The sequence below is a fragment of the Arachis ipaensis genome, chromosome B4, assembly GCF_059453495.1.
Source record: "Arachis ipaensis isolate K30076 ecotype BB chromosome B4, ASM5945349v1, whole genome shotgun sequence".
Classification (NCBI taxonomy): domain Eukaryota; kingdom Viridiplantae; phylum Streptophyta; class Magnoliopsida; order Fabales; family Fabaceae; genus Arachis; species Arachis ipaensis.
In genome coordinates this window covers 46,676,702-46,696,886 of record NC_142439.1, presented here as the reverse complement: position 1 = coordinate 46,696,886, position 20,185 = coordinate 46,676,702, and the positions used below count along the sequence as shown (strand labels likewise).

Here is a 20,185-nt window from a genome sequence, read left to right as displayed (position 1 = left end):
CTTTCCAGGATCTTGTCTCTTCAGAGGTAATATCTGCCTAGTCAAGTCATCCAGTTCTTTGATGAGCAAGGGGGGTTCATCCTCACAAGTCTCATTACCAAACAATTTGGCATTTAGCTTCATGATTGCTCCAAGGTACTTAGCAACTTGCTTTTCATTAACATCTTCATCCTCTTCAGAGAAAGAATACTCATCAGAGCTCATGAATGGCAAAAGTAAATTTAATGGAATCTCTATGGTCTCAGTCTGAGCCTCAGATTCCCATGGTTCCTCATTAGGGAACTCCATGGAGGTCAGTGGATGTCCATTGAGATCTTCCTCAGTAGAGATCACTGCCTCTTCCTCCTCTCCAGGTTCGGCCGTGTGGGTTGTGGTTATGGCCTTGCACTCTCTTTTTGGATTCTATTCTGTGTTGCTTGGGAGAGTGCTAGGAGGGAGTTTAGTAATTTTCTTACTTAGTTGACCCACTTGTGCCTCCAAATTTCTAATGGAGGACCTTGTTTCAGTCACGAAACTTTGAGTGGTTTTGATTAGATCAGAGACAATAGTTGCTAAGTCAGAGTGGCTTTGCTTAGAATTCTCTGTCTGTTGCTGAGAAGATGATAGAAAAGGCTTGCTATTGCTAAACCTGTTTCTTCCACCATTATTGTTGTTGAAACCTTGTTGGGGTCTCTGTTGATCCTTCCATGAGAGATATGGATGATTTCTCCTTGAAGGATTATAGGTGTTTCCATAGGGTTCTCCCATGTAATTCACCTCTTCCATTGCTGGGTTCTCAGGATCATAAGCTTCTTCTTCAGAGGAAGCTTCCTTAGTACTGCCTGTTGCTGGTTGCATTCCAGACAGACTCTGAGAAATCATATTAACTTGTTGGGTCAATATTTTATTCTGAGCCAATATGGCATTCAGAGTATCAATCTCAAGAACTCCTTTCTTCTGAGTTGTCCCATTATTCACAGGATTCCTTTCAGAAGTGTACATGAATTGGTTATTTGCAACCATTTCAATGAGTTCCTGAGCTTCTGCAGGCGTCTTCTTCAGATGAAGAGATCCTCCAGCAGAGCTATCCAATGACATTTTGGATAGTTCAGACAGACCATCATAGAAAATACCTATGATGCTCCATTCAGAAAGCATGTCAGAAGGACATCTTCTGATCAATTGCTTGTATCTTTCCCAAGCTTCATAGAGGGATTCACCTTCCTTCTGTCTGAAGGTTTGGACTTTCACTCTAAGCTTGCTCAATTTTTGAGGTGGAAAGAACTTTGCCAAGAAGGCATTAACTAGCTTTTCCCAAGAGTTCATGCTTTCTTTAGGTTGTGAATCCAACCATATCCTAGCTCTGTCTCTTACAGCAAAAGGAAAAAGCATAAGTCTGTAGACTTCAGGGTTAACCCCATTGGTCTTGACAGTGTCACAGATTTGCAAGAATTCAGCTAAGAACTGATGAGGATCCTCCAATGGAAGTCCATGAAACTTGCAATTCTGTTGCATTAGAGAAACTAATTGAGGCTTAAGCTCAAAGTTGTTTGCTCCAATGGCAAGGATTGAGATGCTTCTCCCATAGAAGTCAGGAGTAGGTGCAGTAAAGTCACCAAGCACCTTCCTTGCATTGTTGGCATTGTTGTTTTTGGCTGCCATGGTTTCTTCTTCCTTGAAAAGCTCTGTTAGGCCCTCTAAAGAGAATTGTTCTATAGCTTCTCTTAGCTTTCTCTTCAAGGTCCTTTCAGGTTCAGGATCAGCTTGAACAAGTATGCCTTTATCTTTGTTCCTGCTCATATGAAAGAGAAGAGAACAAGAAAGTAGGGAATCCTCTATGTCACAGTATAGAGATTCCTTGAGGTGTCAGAGGAAAAGAAGAATAGAAAGAGGAGGTAGATAGAAGAGAATTCGAACATATAAAGAGGGAGGGAGTTCGAATTGCACCTTGAGGAAGAGTGTTAGTCCCTTAAATAGAAGGATGTGAGAAGAGGGAAAGAATTTTCGAAAATAAATTAAAAAGATTTTGAAATAATTAAAAAGGAATTTGAAAATTTGATTGAGATTTTTGAAAATTAAGATTAGGAAAGAAATTAAGTGATTTTGAAAAAGATTTTGAAATTAGGAATTAAAAAGATATGATTGAAAATTAATTTTGAAAAAGATGTGGTTGACAAGATATGATTGAGAAGATATGATTGAAAATCAATTTGGAAAAAGAAAGTTATAAAATCAAATTTGATCCTTTCTTAATAGGCAAGTAACAACTTGAAAATTTTGAAGTAAATCTTTAATTATAACAAGGATTTTTGAAAATAGTAATAATGAAAAAAATTGGAAAGAAATTGATTTTGAAGAGATATGATTGAAAAGATTTTATTTGAAAAAGATTTGATTTTGAAAAATTATGAAGATTTGAAAAAGATTTGATTTAAAAACAAAATCTTCCCTCTAGTGTCATCCTGGCGTTAAACGCCCAGAATGGCATCCATTATGGCATTTAACGCCCACAATCCTACCTTTTTGGGCATTAAACGCCCAGCCAGGTACCATGGCTGGCGTTTAAACGCCAGTTTTCCTTCTTCACTGGGCGTTTTGAACGCCCAGCTTTTTCTGTTTGATTCCTCTATGAATATTCTGAATCTTCAATTCTCTGTATTATTAGCTTGAAAAGACACAATTTTGAAAATATTTTTGAATTTTTGTTGATGAGAAACAACAATGAAAAATGCAAATAAGATCAAATAAACAACGCATACAGGACACCAAACTTAAAAATTTTCATATAGGAGACACTAACAAATTGAGAATGCATACGAGAAACAACAAAACACACAAAACAAGAGAATTTAAAGATCAGAGCAATGAAATCATCAAGAACAACTTGAAGATCAATGAAGAACAATATGTATAAATTCGAAAAATGGAAGAAGAAGAAAGTCATGCAATTGACACCAAACTTAAAAATTGATACTAGACTCAAACAAGAAACATAAAATATTTTTTATTTTTATGGTTTTATAAAATTTTTTTTGTGATTTTTCGAAAATTGAGTGGAAAAGAAAATAAAGAGAATCAAAACTTTTAATAAGAATTTCAGGAATCATGCAATGTTAGTCTAAAGCTTCAGTCTAAAAAGATTAGACATGTTTGGCCAAGCTTCAGCAGGACATTACATTCAACAGCTAAATTGATGAGAATCAATCAGCTTTTGTGATGATAAGAACATTACCTTGAAACTCTAGAATTCATTCTTAAAAATTCTGAAAAGTACCTAATCTAAGCAACAAGATGAACCGTCAGTTGTCCAAACTCGAACAATCCCCGGCAACGGCGCCAAAAACTTGGTGCACGAAATTGTGATCATCAATAATGGCGCCAAAGACTTGGTGCTCTCAAACATGAATCACACTTTGTCACAATTCCGCACAACTAACCAGCAAGTGCACTGGGTCGTCCAAGTAATACCTTACATGAGTAAGGGTCGATCCCACGGAGACTGTCGGCTTGAAGCAAGCTATGGTCACCTTGTAAATCTCAGTCAGGCTAATTCAGATGGTGATGAAGAATTGATAATTAAAAGATAAATAAAACATGAAATAAAGATAGAGATACTTATGTAATTTTTTTGTTGGAATTTCAGATAAGCGTATGAAGATGCTTTATTCCTCCTAAACTTCTGCTTTCCTATTGCCTTCTTCCAATCATTCATACTCCTTTCCATGGCAAGCTTTATGTTGGGCATCACCGTTGTCAATGGCTACTTCCCGTCCTCTCAGTGAAAACGTTCCAAATGCGCTGTCACCGCACGGCTAATCATCTGTCGGTTCTCGATCATGTCGGAATAGGATCCATTGATCCTTTTGCGTCTGTCACACGCCTCACAATCGCGAGTTTGAAGCTCGTCACAGTCATCCCTTCCTAGATCCTACTCAGAATACCACAGACAAGGTTTAGACGTTCCGGATCTCAGGAATAGCCGCCAATAATTCTAGCCTATACCACGAAGGTTCCAATCTTAGATTAGAAACCCAAGAGATACGCATTCAAGCCAACTTAGGGAGTGGTAAAAACATAATTACCTTTAAGCGCAGAATCTCATAATTACCTTCATAAAACACTTAGGGAGTGGTAAAAACATATTAGTGAGGCAAAGATAAAGGAAAGATAAAAAGTTAAAGGAGAGATAAAAATCAAGAAAAAGTCTGTAAAGTACTAATGACAGAAAAACAGACAGAAATTAGTGAACAAACTAGGGCAACATAGTTAGTCCTTGAGTTCCGACTAGGGTTAGGTATAATATGAAAAGTTAAACTGTTTCAGTATAGACTTAATGAACCTATACTTGGGACAGACTAACTATTCATACCGAAATTTACATAAGCTTTAAATACATACGTTAAACAGAGAAATCAGAGCAGAGTAGAGAGATACAGAGAAAAGAGTAACCAGACCAGAGCAAAGAGACAAAGCGAAAGGAGTAATATAATAAAGAGAATAGAGGAAAAGAGTGTAAAAATAAAGTGTTAAGCCTTGTGGCATGATATTCTATTTTATATTCAACTGCTGCTTTTCTATTGGCCCTGGAGGTCCTATAGGCCCAAGTTCACCTACAGTAAGTTATTATTCCTGTAGGCCAAAGTTCACCTACAGTGAATATCAATTGTGTAGCTCAGGGTGTTGCCTCTGTAGGCCGAAGTTCACCTACAGAGAGTTGCAATTTCTGTAAGCCAAAGTTCACTTACAGAGGTATTATTTCTGTAGGCCGAAGTTCACCTACAGAAAGTTGTTGTGTTGTGTTTATATTATTCCTATAAGCCGAAGTTCACTTACAGGGGCACCATTTCTGTAAGCCGAAGTTCACTTACAGAGGTGTTATTTCTGTAGGCCGAAGTTCACCTACAGAAAGTTGTTGTGTTGTGTTTAGACTATTCCTGTAAGCCGAAGTTCACTTACGGGAGTGCTATTTCTGTAGGCCGAAGTTCACCTACAGAAAATAAGCCATATCTAGGACTAGTTCCTAGGTAATGTCGGGCTGCAGGGTGTAAATCGACACGTGAGCTCATGGCCTGCATAGGACAGACATGCATCATACTTGGTTGCGCATTTTCTCTGTTATGATTGTTGTTTGAATGTATGCTTTCTTTGTTTTCATTCTATTCTCTGTGTATGTGTTTTGTTTTCTTGTATTCTTTTGTTTGTGTTTTGTTTTCTATTTTCTCTATTTATCTGTTTCTTCTGTCTACTGCTTCTCGGTATTTTGCTATTTATCTGCTAAACAATACGGAATTAATGAACTTAACTAATAACCCCGGCCCTACTAAGAATTCCCCAGTTCTTACCCCTTCTCTCTCCCTTCCCCCTTCAGATGGAAGCATGAGTTCCCTTCCGTAGTTCGCTGACGATCGTACGCAAAAAGGATTCTGCTCTAGGTAGTCTTCTGAGTCTAGGGTGAATCTCGTTCTCTGTTTATATGTATATACTGTGACACCAGCCAACGTCTGTACCCCGTTCGTATGCGCACTTTAGCTTAAATCCTGTGTACGAGACTCCTGTTGTGTCGCTACTTGATGGAGTACCAGTAGGACGTCATATGGAAATGTATTATCATGCAGATGAGTAGTAGACGACCTTCCTCCTTTTGATGAAATTCAACTTGACTCGAGTTTTGAAGACTTAGAACGTACTTTCCCTCAGTTTAGTAGTTTAGAGGGACTAGGTGAGTATAGAGTCTAGGCTAGCCTAGGTGCCAGCTTAGGGACTTCTTGAACAGGTCAGGACCTGGGATGTTGTATGTATATATATGTATATAGATATTATTAGCTATATCTAGGGGTGTTCTAACTAAAAGGCTATACTCTAATAAAGGCTGGATCACATAATGATATCAACTGCTTGTGATATATTTATGTATGGTTGTTTATAAATGTTTTATCTGTTACTATTTGTGGATTGATTATAAATGATTCTATTTTTAATCCAAATGTTTTTTTTAAAAGAAAAGTACCTCGTAAAACAACTACGCTTTTAACAACGAATCAGGCTCATATAATAAATAATAGATAATAATTAGGTAGACAAGTTGGTAGCGCTCAGTTTCTAGAATGATCATGATGTATCAAAAATCGGGTCGTTACATGCCACGCCCAGAATTCCAAGTGGCACGCCCATTATGAAAACAAAGCTGGCGTGCCACGCCTTCGATATCAAGTGGCACGCCCAGGTTTTGCAACGCTAATATAATGGCCTTTTTCACCTTTTATTTTAAGTCCCCCGTAGAGTGTTATATATCGTTGGAAAGCTCATGATGTCAGCTTTCCAACGCCACCAAGATCACATCATTTGAACCTCTACAACTCAAGTTATGTTCCTTTGAAGATGAAGAGGTCAGGCTGGTAACTTTGTAGTGACGTCTTTTTCTCCTTGTATTTTCGGGGCTAATATCTTCCTCAATTTCAGTGTCCACCATAAAGTGCTATATATGGTTGGAAAGCCATGGACATCTACTTTCTAATGGCACAAAAATCATCTCATTTGGAGTTGTGTAGCTCAATATATCTTCATTTGAATGAGAGGATGTTAGGCTGGTATATGCCCCGGCGTGCCACGCCCAAAGTTGGGCTCAAAATCACTCCTCTGGAACTTAAGCCTGGCGTGCCACACCCAAGACTCCAAGTGGCATGCCCTCTTTGAGACTTGACTTCACAACTTGGCGTGCCACACCCATAGCACCAAGTGGCACGCCCATGTAAAATTCTTCAACTTTCTTTGCTGGAATGTTGGCCTGGCGTGCCACGCCCATAGCATCAAGTGGCACGCCCATGTTGGAACTTCATTCTTTCAAGCTTGGCGTGCCACACCTAGAACCCAAGTGGCACGCCCAGCTACGCCTTGTCTTTTTGTTGTTTTTTTCTTTCTTTTGTTGCTCTTGTCACCTGAAATTCAGCACAACCTATTTCAAAGCAATGTACCATAATATATATCATTTGATTCATGAAATTGCATTGATAAATGAGATTTGATGTGCGGAAAACGATCCGACACAAAACTCACCGACAAGTGCACCGGGTCGCATCAAGTAATAATAACTCACGTGAGTGAGGTCGATCCCACAGGGATTGAAGGATTGAGCAATTTTAGTTTAGTGGTTGATTTAGTCAAGCGAATCAAGTGTTGGTTGAGTGATTTGTGATTAACAGAAATTAAATTGCATGAAAAGTAAAGGGAGAGGGGTAGATTGCAGAAAATTAAAGAGAACGGAAAATAAAAGTGCTGAATCTTAAAGAACAAGGAATTAAATTGGCAGAAACTTAGAACGCAAGAAATATAAATTGTAGAATCTTAAAGTGCAAGGAATGTAAATGGCTTGAATTATAAAGGGGAGTGGGAATTGGATTTGCAAAAATTAAACAAGGAAATGTAAAATTGCAACAAGCAGAGGAATAGAAGAACACTTGGATTGAATCAGATCTAGAAACAGAATTGTAAAGGAGCAAAACAGGGAATGGAAAATGGGAAATTCGGACCTCAGGACCCAAGGGACTAGAAAACCAAGTCTAGATCTCAATGCCTTCCTAGATCCAACAAGAACAATTGCAAAGGAAATTGTAAATTGCAAAGAAAGTAGATGAAAAGCAATGAACCGAAACTGAAATTCAATTAAGCAGAAAATTAAACAAGATCCCAAGGTGAGATTGAAACAGAATTTCTTCAATTCTCCACCCAAAATCCAAGACAAGAAAAGTAAGGAGTGCTGGGCAAGAACAAGGAAGAAGAGAGATCAATTCTCCTCCCAAATTCTCTTGAATTAAACAACAATGCTAAGAAAAATAAAGTGAACTCTGAGCAAAACTAAAAAGAAAGCTATTCTGAAAAACGAAAAGGGAAGCTCCCCAAAAACTTCAAATCCTAAGCTATTTATACACTTTCTTCAAATGATCATTAAGCCTTGAATTGGGCCTTTAGCCTTGATGGAATTGGGTTGATAGCAGCCTCTGTTGATTGCTCTTGGTGTTGGGAGGAAATCCATTAGTGAACCAGGCCATGAACCATTCATGTTTGAGCCAACGTTTGAGGCAAACGTTGACTCAAACGTTACTTGAGTGAGGCATTATGCAGCTAGGCCATGTGCTGTCTTCCACGTTTGGCTCAACGTTTGAGGTCAAACGTGAGCTCAAACGTGGACCTCCCTTCTTGTATGCTTCTTGAGGGCTACTTTGTCCTCTTGTCGCGTTGCCAATTTTGTGCCCAATAGAGACTATTATATATGGTTGGAAAGCTCTGAATGTCAGCTTTCTAACCCACTTGGAATTACCTCAATTGGACATCTACAACTCAATTTATTCTTGTTTGAAGTATGCCCCTTCATGCTGTTTGGTGCCAACGTTTAACCTCACGTTTGAGGCAAACGTTGGCTCAAACATTGCTGCCTCCAGGGATGCCATTTCTCTTCTTTTTGGAGCCAACGTTTGACCTCACGTTTGAGGCAAACGTTGGCTCAAACGTTGCTTTCCAGGAGCTTCATTCTTCAGCCAACGTTTGACCTCAACGTTTGAGGCAAACGTTGGCGCAAATGTTGGCTTTTCCCCAGGGTGTTCTTCAACTGCTACTGACGTTTGAGTTGACGTTTGAGGCAAACGTTAGCTCAAACGTGAATTCCATTTTCTCAAACCCATTCTTGCAACCTTCTTCCATAATGTTGGCACACCTTTTGTTTCCTTTCTTCACCTACAATTAATCAAAACAACCAATCAAAGTATCACCAAATTCAAAAGGTTTACAAATCATAAAACTGCAATTAAATTTGGCCTAAACCTCATGATTTAGCATCAATTATATAGTGGTTGTTTGATTAAGAGAAGTTATGCATTTCCATTCCAAATTACATACTTAGAGTACAAGAAAGTGCATAAAACCAAATGAAAATAAAGAAAAAGACTATTAAAAAGGGTATATGATGACTTGTCATCAAGATTATGCTCTTTTTATGGTTCTTTTAGATAAGAAAAAGGGTACATGATGCGCAGTCATCATTCTTTTACTTTTTATGTTCTCTTCTACTTTTATTTACTCTAATGCTTTTACTTGTATTTGACTTATGTCGCCCAATTGGCTTATGAACTTTTCATGTTAAGATTTGAATATTCTATTTAATGCAATTTGAGGTATTTCAGATTAATGATTGTTTTACTCTATTTATGATGCTTTCAATTTAATTTAGATTTGTTTTCTCCTTTTGGCTTTTGTTAAGTAAATGGTAACAGTTGAGTTGTCAAATTCAGCAGTTGATTGAGATTTGGGGATTGCTGATTAATTTGGATTGCTCTAAAGCTAGTTTTTCCACGGGAGTTGACTAGGACTTGAGGGTCAAATTAATTAGTCCACTTAACTTTCCTTTATTTTGTAAAGGTTAACTAAGTGGGAGCAAAATCCAATTATAAAAATTTATTACCGACAGAAATCCAATCATCAAAATGGCGCTGTTGTCGGGGAATTGCAAATGTGTGCCTTATTATTGGTTATTGTAAATATTTTATTTTGCTTGTTTATTTGTTTCTGTTTTTATTTTTATTTTTAAATTTTATTAGTTACTATGAGTTCTCACCCTCGTCGCTTTGAGTTTGGTTCTAATGTTGTTGAAAGGAATGGAAGCTATAACAGGAACATGCATCAAGGTCGAAACAATCAAAGATGGAAGGAGCCACGAGGATCTGATCAACCCTTTTGGCAACAACAGCTTCCAAAGTACCATGGATGACGACCATCCTACAATGCATGCCAAAACAATAGTCATGGTGGACCCCTTCATGACAAACCACCTCCACCTAATTACTATGGTCAAGAGCCATTCCAGGGAGTGTACAAAGATGATAGATATAGTGGACCCCCTTATAATTACCAACAAATCCCACCACATACCTGTGAACCACCTCCTCAACATAGCTTTGAACCACTACACTCACAAGCCCCCTACCACCATTCACCTCCATATGACCCTAACCCATATCCACACAAATTCCAATCCAATTACTCCCAAGAACCACCACTTCCCTATGTACTATGTCTATATCCATCAACCCAAGAATCAAGGGAGCGTCTCAAGGAAACAGTGAATAAATTTCTTGCAATCCTTCACCAATTGAATCAAGCGATCAATCGATTACCTTCCCGACGTTCAGACACTCAAGGAACCCTTATGGATTCATGTGGAGAATCTACTGAAGAACACAGTATGAAGGAGAAGCTAGAAACTCCAATGGACAGTGAGCAGCATGACTTTGTATTGGAACAATTGGAGGAAGCTGTGATCGTCGAAGAAGAAGAATTGGTTGAAGACTTAGGAGATGCAGAACCTCCATGGGAAAGTCGAGTCATAGAACCTCCTTCCAAGATGTTTGAAATTGATGTTGAAAAGGGTGTACAACCTCCAATACATATCATGGTTGAAGACTTTGAAGAGGCTGATCAAGAGATGGATTCAATCATTGATGAATTCTTATCTGCAATTGAATCCTCTCCCATTGGACTTGAGATGGAGATTAACGAAGAAGAAGCACAACCTCCCATGCCCTTGGTGAACAATGAAGAAGAGATCGAATTGGAAGAAAGCTATCAAGAGGAAGAGGTTGAAATTGAAGAAACTTGCAAGGAGGTGAAAGTTGTCAAAGAAGCACTCAAGGGAATGGAGCTGGAAATCACCTTGCCAATACTGTTGGAGACCTCTCCCCCAAAGCCATCACCATGCATTCCTTCATTTAAGTGGGTAAATCTTTCATCTCTAAGCTTAATAAGCTCACTTGAATATGCTTTACTTGAGACAGATGGTCAGCTTAGAGCTCTTTGTGGCTTTAAGAGTAAGAGGGAGATGGTTAGTGGTTGGCAACACAATCCTAGGTTCATTGTGGTAGGAAGCTCACGGCTGAATTATCATGGCTGAAAGAATACTAAATTGAATGGGTCTAGGAAGCTGTTTGGATGTCTCAGTGAGAATTTAAATTGCGTGCCACCTGGATGGAATCATGACGATCAACAAGAAGACGGGTGTAAAAGCAAAGTCTAGGACCCCAGAATTCAGTCTAGAAATCAACACTCTTGGGGCTTTGTCACTTGCTTTAACCTGCTTGAAGGCTTTCTGCGCCTAGTTTGGGATCCCAGAGGCCATTAGAATTACAAACATTGGAGGAGATTCCTGGATGAGTTCAAGCACAAGCCACCATAACAGGGTGCTCACCAAATGTCCAACTTAAGGACAATAACTAAAAGTGCCAGGTGGGAGACAACCTATCATGGTATGATCTTTCATTTTTTTTCTTAGTTTTATTTTATTTTATTTTAATTTTTATTAGTGGTCATTCATAAATTTTGCATAAGCATCTGCATTCTGCATTCTGCATTCTGAATTTTTTGCATTAAAAAAAAACATGCACGCGACGTGTAAGTGTCGCTGACGCGTCCGCATCACAGGTGCATTAGGAAGAAAAGAAAAGTGAACAGAAAGTCACGCGAAAGCGTGGCTGGAGGCGTGCCTTAGGCATAAACATGTCCATGCAACCGCGTCGCTGACGCAGCGACGTCATTTTGAAAAAAAAAGCTTCCCCTGCATCTGCGTCACCCACGCGAACGCGTGCCCCTAGAAATTGACGTAAAAGAGGTGTATGGCAGCAAGTTATGATCGAGTGGGGCTGGAATGATTCTGGAAGCACCAGCCCTATCACGTGACCGCGTGCCGATGCGGTCGTGTCGTTTTACAAAATCAGGCCATTCACGCCATCGCGTCACCCACGCGAACGCTTCACCCCAAATTTTGGCAATAAGCAAACTAAACAGAGAATTGTGCGAACGGGCGGCTGCACTCGCGCCAATAGCACAAATCAGGTCACGCGATCGCGTGACCCACGCGTCCGCGTCGCCTAAACTTATCACGCCAACCGCGCGAACGCGTGCTCCATGCGTCCGCGTCGCCTGCGCCGCACAGTTTATCAAGATCAGCGCCAGATATTTTATCTTTTCTTCCCTAATCCTAATTCTTTCTTATCCCTTCTTATTCTTTCTTCCTTCTTTCTTACTTACTTCTTCTTCATCTCTTTAACTTCTCATCCCTCTTCACTTCCATTCTATTTTATTTAATTTTGCAAACTTTCATTCATTGCATTTTAATTTTGTGCATATTTTTATTTTATTTTCTAAATTTATTATTTTTCCGTTGGTGTTAAAATTTTTTTATTCAATTGTTGCATCTTTTCTTGAATTAATTTGGTGCTTTATGGCTTGTTTTACTCTGACTGGGTATTATTCTTCATAAGTCAATGCTACTCCTTCATGATACTTATATTATCTTGCATCAACATGAACTTACACTATCTCTCATTACCCACACTCTTCCCCTTTGTTGTAATTTTTGCACTATTGATATGCCGTTTGCTCCTACTGTCTTCTCTTTTACATGTTGTAGCTACCATGTAATTTAGACCCTTATTATTTGGCATTAACCCACCCATACTTTATTTATTTTCTTCTCTTTATTTCTGGGTTACTTTTCTTCTTTTTCCTCTTCTTTCAGGATGGCCACCGAGGAAAGGAAACGGAAAACCTTTACATGGGCAACAAACAAGTCCATCTGCACAATCTTTGGAGAAAAAGCATCAGTTGTAGCAGCCCGTCCACCTGCACATCTCAGCATGCACCGAGGACGGTGCAATCTTTAAGTGTGGGGAGGTCGATACCGATCTCCGTGGGTTAGATATTTCCTTCTCAACACCAATGTTTAAATTTTCTTTGTTAAATTAGTTGTTGCATTTGCATGTTTGTTTGATTTTGTGCATATTTTACCACTTGGTTAAAGTAATAATTTCTTTTTCAAGAAACTTTTTATAACATTTCACTAATTTGAATTAAAAATTTTTTTGTTAAACTTGTTTGAAGAAATATTATACTGGAACATGGTTTAGAGCTCGAACACACAAAACCAGTGAGATTTTGAGCCTATTTTATTGGTTGCATCTTATCAACCAATATTTTATTTTTTTTTTTGGTGTGTGTTTTTCTCTCTAAAATTGTGATATTTGTCTTGCTTAATTCTATATTTCCATGGTTTGATGTATGCATACACTTACATGATTGAGGCCTTTGTTTCACTGAGCTTACATACCCATATGGCCTTACCCTTTCATTATCCTTTGCAAACCAATGTTGAGCCTATTATACCCCTTTGTTCTTTACTTTAGCTCATCACTAACTCTAAGTGGAAAATAATAATGTCCTTAATTTGAATCCTTGGTTAGCTTAGACTAGTGAGAGTACTCACGAATTAAGTGTGGGGAAATTGAGTTTGGAAACATTTGGTTCTGGAAATTAAGTATGTTAAATTTCTTTATGAAAATGTGAAAGAAATATTTAGGACATATTCATGCATTCAATAAATTAATCATATGCATTGAGAAAAATAAAAAAAAAGAGAGGAAAAAAATAGGCATATATATAAATTAAAAAAAGGGAAGAAAAATAAAAAAAATAAAAGAGAAAAAGAAAAGAAAAAGAGCAAATAAGTAAAAGGAGACAAAATGCCCCAAAGTAAATGGTGAAAGCAATGCATATGTACTGTACTCAAAATTGGATGCATGAATATGTGGAAAACATAGTTAACGGGCAGTTAGATTTTGCATTGTAATTACATGGATTGTCTTAAGTTAGGTGGGAAAAGTTTAAGTTAATTAAGGATTCAGATTTTAGTCCACTTGGCCAAATACAATCCTACCTTGACCCTAACCCCATTACAACCCTTAAAAGACCTCTTGATTTGTGTATCTGTGCATTAAATTTTTGTTGATTGTTAGATGAAGAGCAAGCCTTAGAAAGCAAGGTTAGTAGAGAATTGAGAGAATCGAACCTTAAACACATGAGTGATTAGAGTGTACACACTTCTAGTGAGGGTTCGATGCTCGATTCTTTGTTCCCTGCTTTCATGAGCTATTTTCTTCTGCAAGTCTATTTGTACTTCATTTTTATGAATTGAATTAGTTAAATTCAGTTCATGTTTGTTCTTGAAAAGTTTATTTACTTTTCACCAAGTTGGTAGAAATATTTTTGCATGTAGTTGCATTCATATAGATAGGTTGCATTTCATACTTTCTATCATTCCCATTCATTCTTTATAGCTTCTCTTAAGCTTAGCATGAGGACATGCTAATGTTTAAGTGTGGAGAGGTTGATAAACCACTATTTTATGGTTTATCTTGTACTTAATTAAGTGGTTTTTATCAAGTCCTTGCCCATTTATTCATACAATTCGCTTGTTTTACGTTTTCCTTCCTGATTTTGTACTATGATTGAAAACATGCTTCGTTGCTCTTAAAGTTTACTAATTTTAATCCTCTCTTATTACCATTCGATGCCATGATATGTGCATTAAGTGATTTCAGAGATTACAGGGCAGGAAAGACTTAGAAGATGGAAAGGAAGCATGCAAAAGTGGAAGGAATACAAGAAACTGAAGGAACTGCTAAAGCTGTCCAGCCTGACCCTCTCGCACTAAATTGATCATAACTTGAGCAACAAAGGTCCAAATGAGGTGGTTCTAGTTGCGTTGGAAAGCTAACATCCGGGGCTTTGCAAAATATATATAATTTTCCATAGCTGCCCCGAAGCCAGGCGACACGAATGCGTGTATCACGCGGACGCGTGACTTGGAAAAAACCCAATCCACGCTAACGCGTGGACGATGCTTCCACGTGACTTTACAGCGACCTGTATGTACCAGAAATCACTGGCAGCAATTTCTGGACTGTTTTTGATGCAGGTTTCGGCCTAGAAAATACATATTAGAGGCTATAAAGTGGGGGAATCAATCCATTCATTGATACAACAAAAAATACAACAACCATATTCACAATTTTAGGTTTTAGACGTACTTTTATACAGAGAGAGGCTCTCTCCTCTCTCTTAGGTTTTAGAATTAGGATTTCTCTTATTTTATGGTTATTTTCTTCATACCAGGTTCAATGTTCTTTTACTTTTTATGTTCTCTTTTACTTTTATTTACTCTAATGCTTTTAGTTGTATTTGACTTATATCGCCCAAATGGCTTATGAACTTTTCATGTTAAGGTTTGAATATTCTATTTAATGCAATTTGAGGTATTTCAGATTAATGATTGTTTTACTCTATTTATAATACTTTCAATTTAATTTAGATTTGATTTCTCCTTTTGGCTTTAGTTAAGTAATTGGTAACAGTTGAGTTGTCAAACTCAGTAGTTGATTGAGATTTGGGAATTGCTGATTAATTTGGATCGCTCTAAAGCTAGTTTTTTCCACGGGAGTTGACTAGGACTTGAGGGTCAAATTAATTAGTCCACTTGACTTTCCTTTATTTAGTAAGGGTTAACTAAGTGGGAGTAAAATCCAATTCTCATCACACCTGATAATGATAACTAGGATAGGATTTCCAGTTCTCATACTTTGCCAAGAGATTCTTTATAATTATTAATTTATTTTTCTTGTCATTTAATTTACTTGTTCCTTATTTGAAAAACCCAAAAACACACCTTTTCCATAACCAATAATAAATCATACTTCCCTGCAATTCCTTGAGAAGATGACCCGAGGTTTAAATACTTCGGTTATAAATTTTATTGGGTTTTGTTACTTGTGACAACCAAATTTTTGTACGAAAGGATTCTCTGTTGGTTTAGAAACTATACCTATAACGCGATTATTTTTATAAAAATTCTTTACCGACAGAAATCCAATCGTCAGGCGTCTATCAGCTACATTTCTCAAGGTTCATCCACCAAGTTTCAGCGGTTCGACCAATCCTACGAAAGCGGATAATTGGTTCCAGCATGTTTCGAACAACCAGTATGTAGAGTTTGCTGCGTATCAGCTTTTGGGAGAGGCTCAGCACTAGTGGCAAGGAGAATGCCGCTTGCTACAGCTTCAAAATGCCGACATTCCTTGGAATGTATTCCAGACAGATTTTTACAAGAAATATTTTCCTGAATCTGCAAGGGAAGCGAAGGAGTTGGAGCTTATGCAGCTGAAGCAAGGCTTTTTGTCTATGGTGGATAACACTAGTTAGTTTGAGGAGCTTTGTAGGTTCTCTAGGATATATCAGGATGCCCCGGAGACCTATGAAGGTTTGAAGTGCATTAAGTATCAAAGGAGCTTGAAGGATAACATTATGACAGCTGTGGCTCCTTTGGAGATTCGGATCTTCTCCGAGCTTGTGAACAAGGCTTAGGGTAATTAGGGTGTTACATTTAGATTGGTGCAAACATCAAATTTTAGGGTGATTAATATAACACTTGTACATGGTGAATCATAAAGTGTAGAGGTAAGTAGAGAAGGAAGAAAAAAAAGTGAAAATAAATTTAGATTTGAATTTTTGGCTGAGTTTAACATTTGATTTTAGTTATGACTTAGTCTTAGGATGAGCGTAAACACTATTTTGGATCAAGTTGAGGGAGTTCAGGAGTAAGCCTAGGTTTTGCAATCCGATAATGATGTATGACTTGACTGAATAAACGGATTAGTTGATTACTTAGTAGCTGAAAATCAGAGTGGCACAGCAGAAGCTTGCAAAATGTAATAGCACATGATAGTTGTGAGTAGAGGTCGTAGGATGATGACTAAACGTATCTTAGGCTTGAATACTTGAAGAATTAATGGGTTAATGAAAGTAAAGGTTTTCTAAGAACTAAGTTTAATTGTGGTTGTAAGGTTAGAATGATTTAGGATAGGTTGTGGACATGAGGGTAGGTGACTAATTTGGATTTGGCACGTGAGTACCATTGTCAAGTTTGAAAGGTAAGGATTGCGATAATTGAGCATGGTGACTTTGGGTTTAGGTTGAGATGGGAAATGATTTATTTGAGAAATGGACTTGCAACGTATTTTGTTGAAAGGCCGATAGAGTATTGAAGTGGAATTAAGGAAATCTAAGTGTAAGAAGGATGAGTACAATATAGGCTTGAATTCGGTTAAAATAGGGCGTTATAAATAAGAATAAGAGATGTAGAAAGGAATTTGAGCTAACATGGAGGGATGAAAAGAAGCGTAGTAAGAGGTAGGTTTAAGTTGAGGGAACGTTTAATGATGATGATGGGTAAACCAAATTGTGAGGTCAAAATATAAATGTAACACCCTAATTACCCTAAGCCTTACCTCATGCCGTAAAGCAAAGGTTACGAAAATTCTAAGGCTTTTACATAAAACATATATAGAAGGAATAATAATTCTAGATGCCCGATGAAGAAGTAAGCTCAAAATAGAGTTACCAAAAGCGTGAAATGTTCACACGAAGCTACAACTTAAGGCACAAGATAAGGATACAAGATAACAAGATATAAGTATAAAAGAGAGTATAATAAGCATAAGATACTAGTCACAGCCCGTAGAGTTTAAGACGACTAGTATATAGAAACATACAGAGTTTTGAAAATTAAAACAACATATACAGAATATCTCTCTCAAAGATAGCTTCTAAGGCAAAATATAAATACAAAAGTGAGAGAATTCTAAACAAAAGTAATAAAAAAGACTTCAAAACAAGATAGCAATCCTTCATTCTATCACTGATGACAAGTCATCTTAGGCTAGTTTCACAAGCCTTTTTCATTTGTTTTTACATGGTTTTCATGCATTTTTAGGCAATAAGCAAGTGTTTGGATGAAAAATTCATGCTTGTCTTGATTCAATCAAACATTATTAATGACATGCATTTTTATGAGATTTTTGCAAGATTTAGATGATGTTATGAATGATGCAAAATCTTGTGATTCTGGCAAGGCTTTGATACATATGTTTGGTTGATGATAGGTGAAGAGAAGCAGAGAAATGGCAAGGAAGAAGCAGAGAAGGTAATGTTGGAGCCAAAGTTGATGGTCCAATGTTACCTCAAACGTTGATGAATAGAAAGAGGTGCATAGTTGGAGCCAAAGTTGGACCTCCAACTATGCCTCAAACGTTGGCCAAGAAAGATGCATAGTTGGAGTCATAGTTGGACGTCCAACTATGACTCAACCTATAAGCAAGAGGCAATGTTTGAGCCCAAAGTTGGTCATCAAACGTCACCTTAAACGTTGCCAGAAGAAGGGCCATTGTTGGAGCCAAAGTTGGACCTCCAACTATGCCTCCAACTACTCAACTTAAGGTCCAACATTGAGGTAAAAAGAGGTGCCAATGTTGGAACCAACGTTGGTGGTCCAACGTTGAGTCCAACATCTTCGACAAAATCTCAAAATTTGAAGTTGGAAAAATTGCATCGACGCGCACGCGTGGGCGACACGTACGCGTGAGCGTGGAAAAATTGCAATCCACGCGTACGCGTGGGTGACGCGCACGCGTGACAATGCTAACTTTGGAGGTAACGTTGGTGATCAAACTTTAGATCCAACGTCTGCAATGCCATCGTTGGAAAAATTTGATATGACGCGTACGCGTGGGTGACGCGTACGGGTGGAAATGGAAAAATGGCAAGGGACGCGTACACATAGGGGATGGGCATGCGTGACTGCGCGAACGTTGGTGCACCAACGTTGAGTCAAACGTTGCAGGAAATGCCCAGAAATTCTTCTTCTTCAAGTAACGTTTGACCCAACGTTTATACACAAACGTTGCCACCAACGTTAAGGCCAACTTCAATACAAATTGGCACCATGAAAACTTATGAATTAGTTGCCCAACGTCCATCATCAAGGAGTCACTCCTAACTGCTTCAATCAAGGCCAAGGCCCACATTCAAGTACTTGAAGACCCATTTTGAAGATGAGAAGTAGAGTATAAATAGAAGAACTTTTGAAGATTGAAAAGAGGGAGGCCAAAGCAGTAGTAGAAGGCTGCAGTAGGAGTAGGGTAGAATAGTAGGCTCTGGTACCTGGAGGATTAGAGACTCCAGGGAGTGTAGTGTAGTATCTTTAGTTGTATACACTTTTCTTTATTTTACATTGTAGTTTGTGTTGAATTTGATTTCCTTTATGCAATTTAATTTTCTGCACTTCTACCTTTCTGTCAATTTTACATTTCCGTTCCTATTGAGCTTGATTTACTATTCTTGCAATTTAAATTTCCTGCAAGTATTCTTAGAGCTATGATCCACTAAACCCTAATTCATTACGGGGAGGAGCTCTATTGTAATTTTAATGGATTAATAAACTTCTTCTTCTTCTCAATCCACTTGGGTAGCTAAGAGATAACTTCTGTTTTGATTTGATCCATTCACTCCAGAAGGGGGTTTTGATCCATTGAATTTCCATGTGAGCCTCGGAAGGGGAATCATGGAAATTAGAACTGAAGCTCTATCTCTCGCAACTCTCTTGATTAACACCATTCGGGAGGAATTGAGATCTTGAGAGATTGTGTGGCTTATGGATGAGAGACATGCACTTAACCTCTTCTCATGACAATTAGATCAAGGAATTGGCAAGATTGATTATGATTAGAGAGATTGGATTGCTAAGGAATTGGGATCCAATCAATTTCAATCAGCCATAGATCTACTCATATGATTGAGAAAGAATTTGAGACCCGTTTGATTCATGATGGATTATGATATCTCCAATCCCTGATGAATCTTGTTCTCTGTTATTTCTCACTTACTTTTAGCACTTTAGATTTCCTACAATCTATTTTCTGTTGATCCAATTTCACTCAATTCATCACTTGTTAGCTTTACTAGACTAATCATTTCACTAAAGTTGCTTGATCCATCAATCCTCGTGGGATCGACCTCACTATAGTGAGTTTTACAACTTGATGCGACCCGGTATACTTGCCGGTTAGTTTTTTTGCGAATCCAATTTTTCGGTCATCAAGTTTTTGGCGCCGTTGCCGGGGATTGATTTAGATCGACAATGATTAAGTGGGTGATAAGTCTAGATTAAGCATTTTCTTTGTTTTGTCATTTAAGTTCTTTTAATTTTCTATTTTCTCTTGATACTTAGGTGTTTGTGTTATTGCCTCACTAAGAAATTCTGATCTGTGACATGAAGAATTCCAATTTTGTTGGTGATTATGTTGTACAAAATTCAAATGGAGTTCACCTCATCTTTAGATCAAGCCAATTTCATGGGATATTACCCACCACCACAAAATGATTCAAGTCATTATCCTAATGGTGGCTGGGAATATCACCAAGAAATGATAGATTATGAGCAATCTACCCAGTGGGGATATGCTCCAGAGTCACAAAATTATCAAGACAATTTCATAGG

General features: G+C 37.9%; 1 non-coding gene across 1 annotated transcript; it reads left to right on the top strand.

Moving 5' to 3' along the window:
- Nucleotides 1-1,131: 1,131 nt before the first annotated feature.
- Nucleotides 1,132-1,239, top strand: LOC148567427 (small nucleolar RNA R71). The gene has a single exon (XR_015881991.1). It is a non-coding gene; the product is annotated as a small nucleolar RNA R71 (small nucleolar RNA).
- The last annotated feature ends 18,946 nt before the right edge of the window (nucleotides 1,240-20,185 follow it).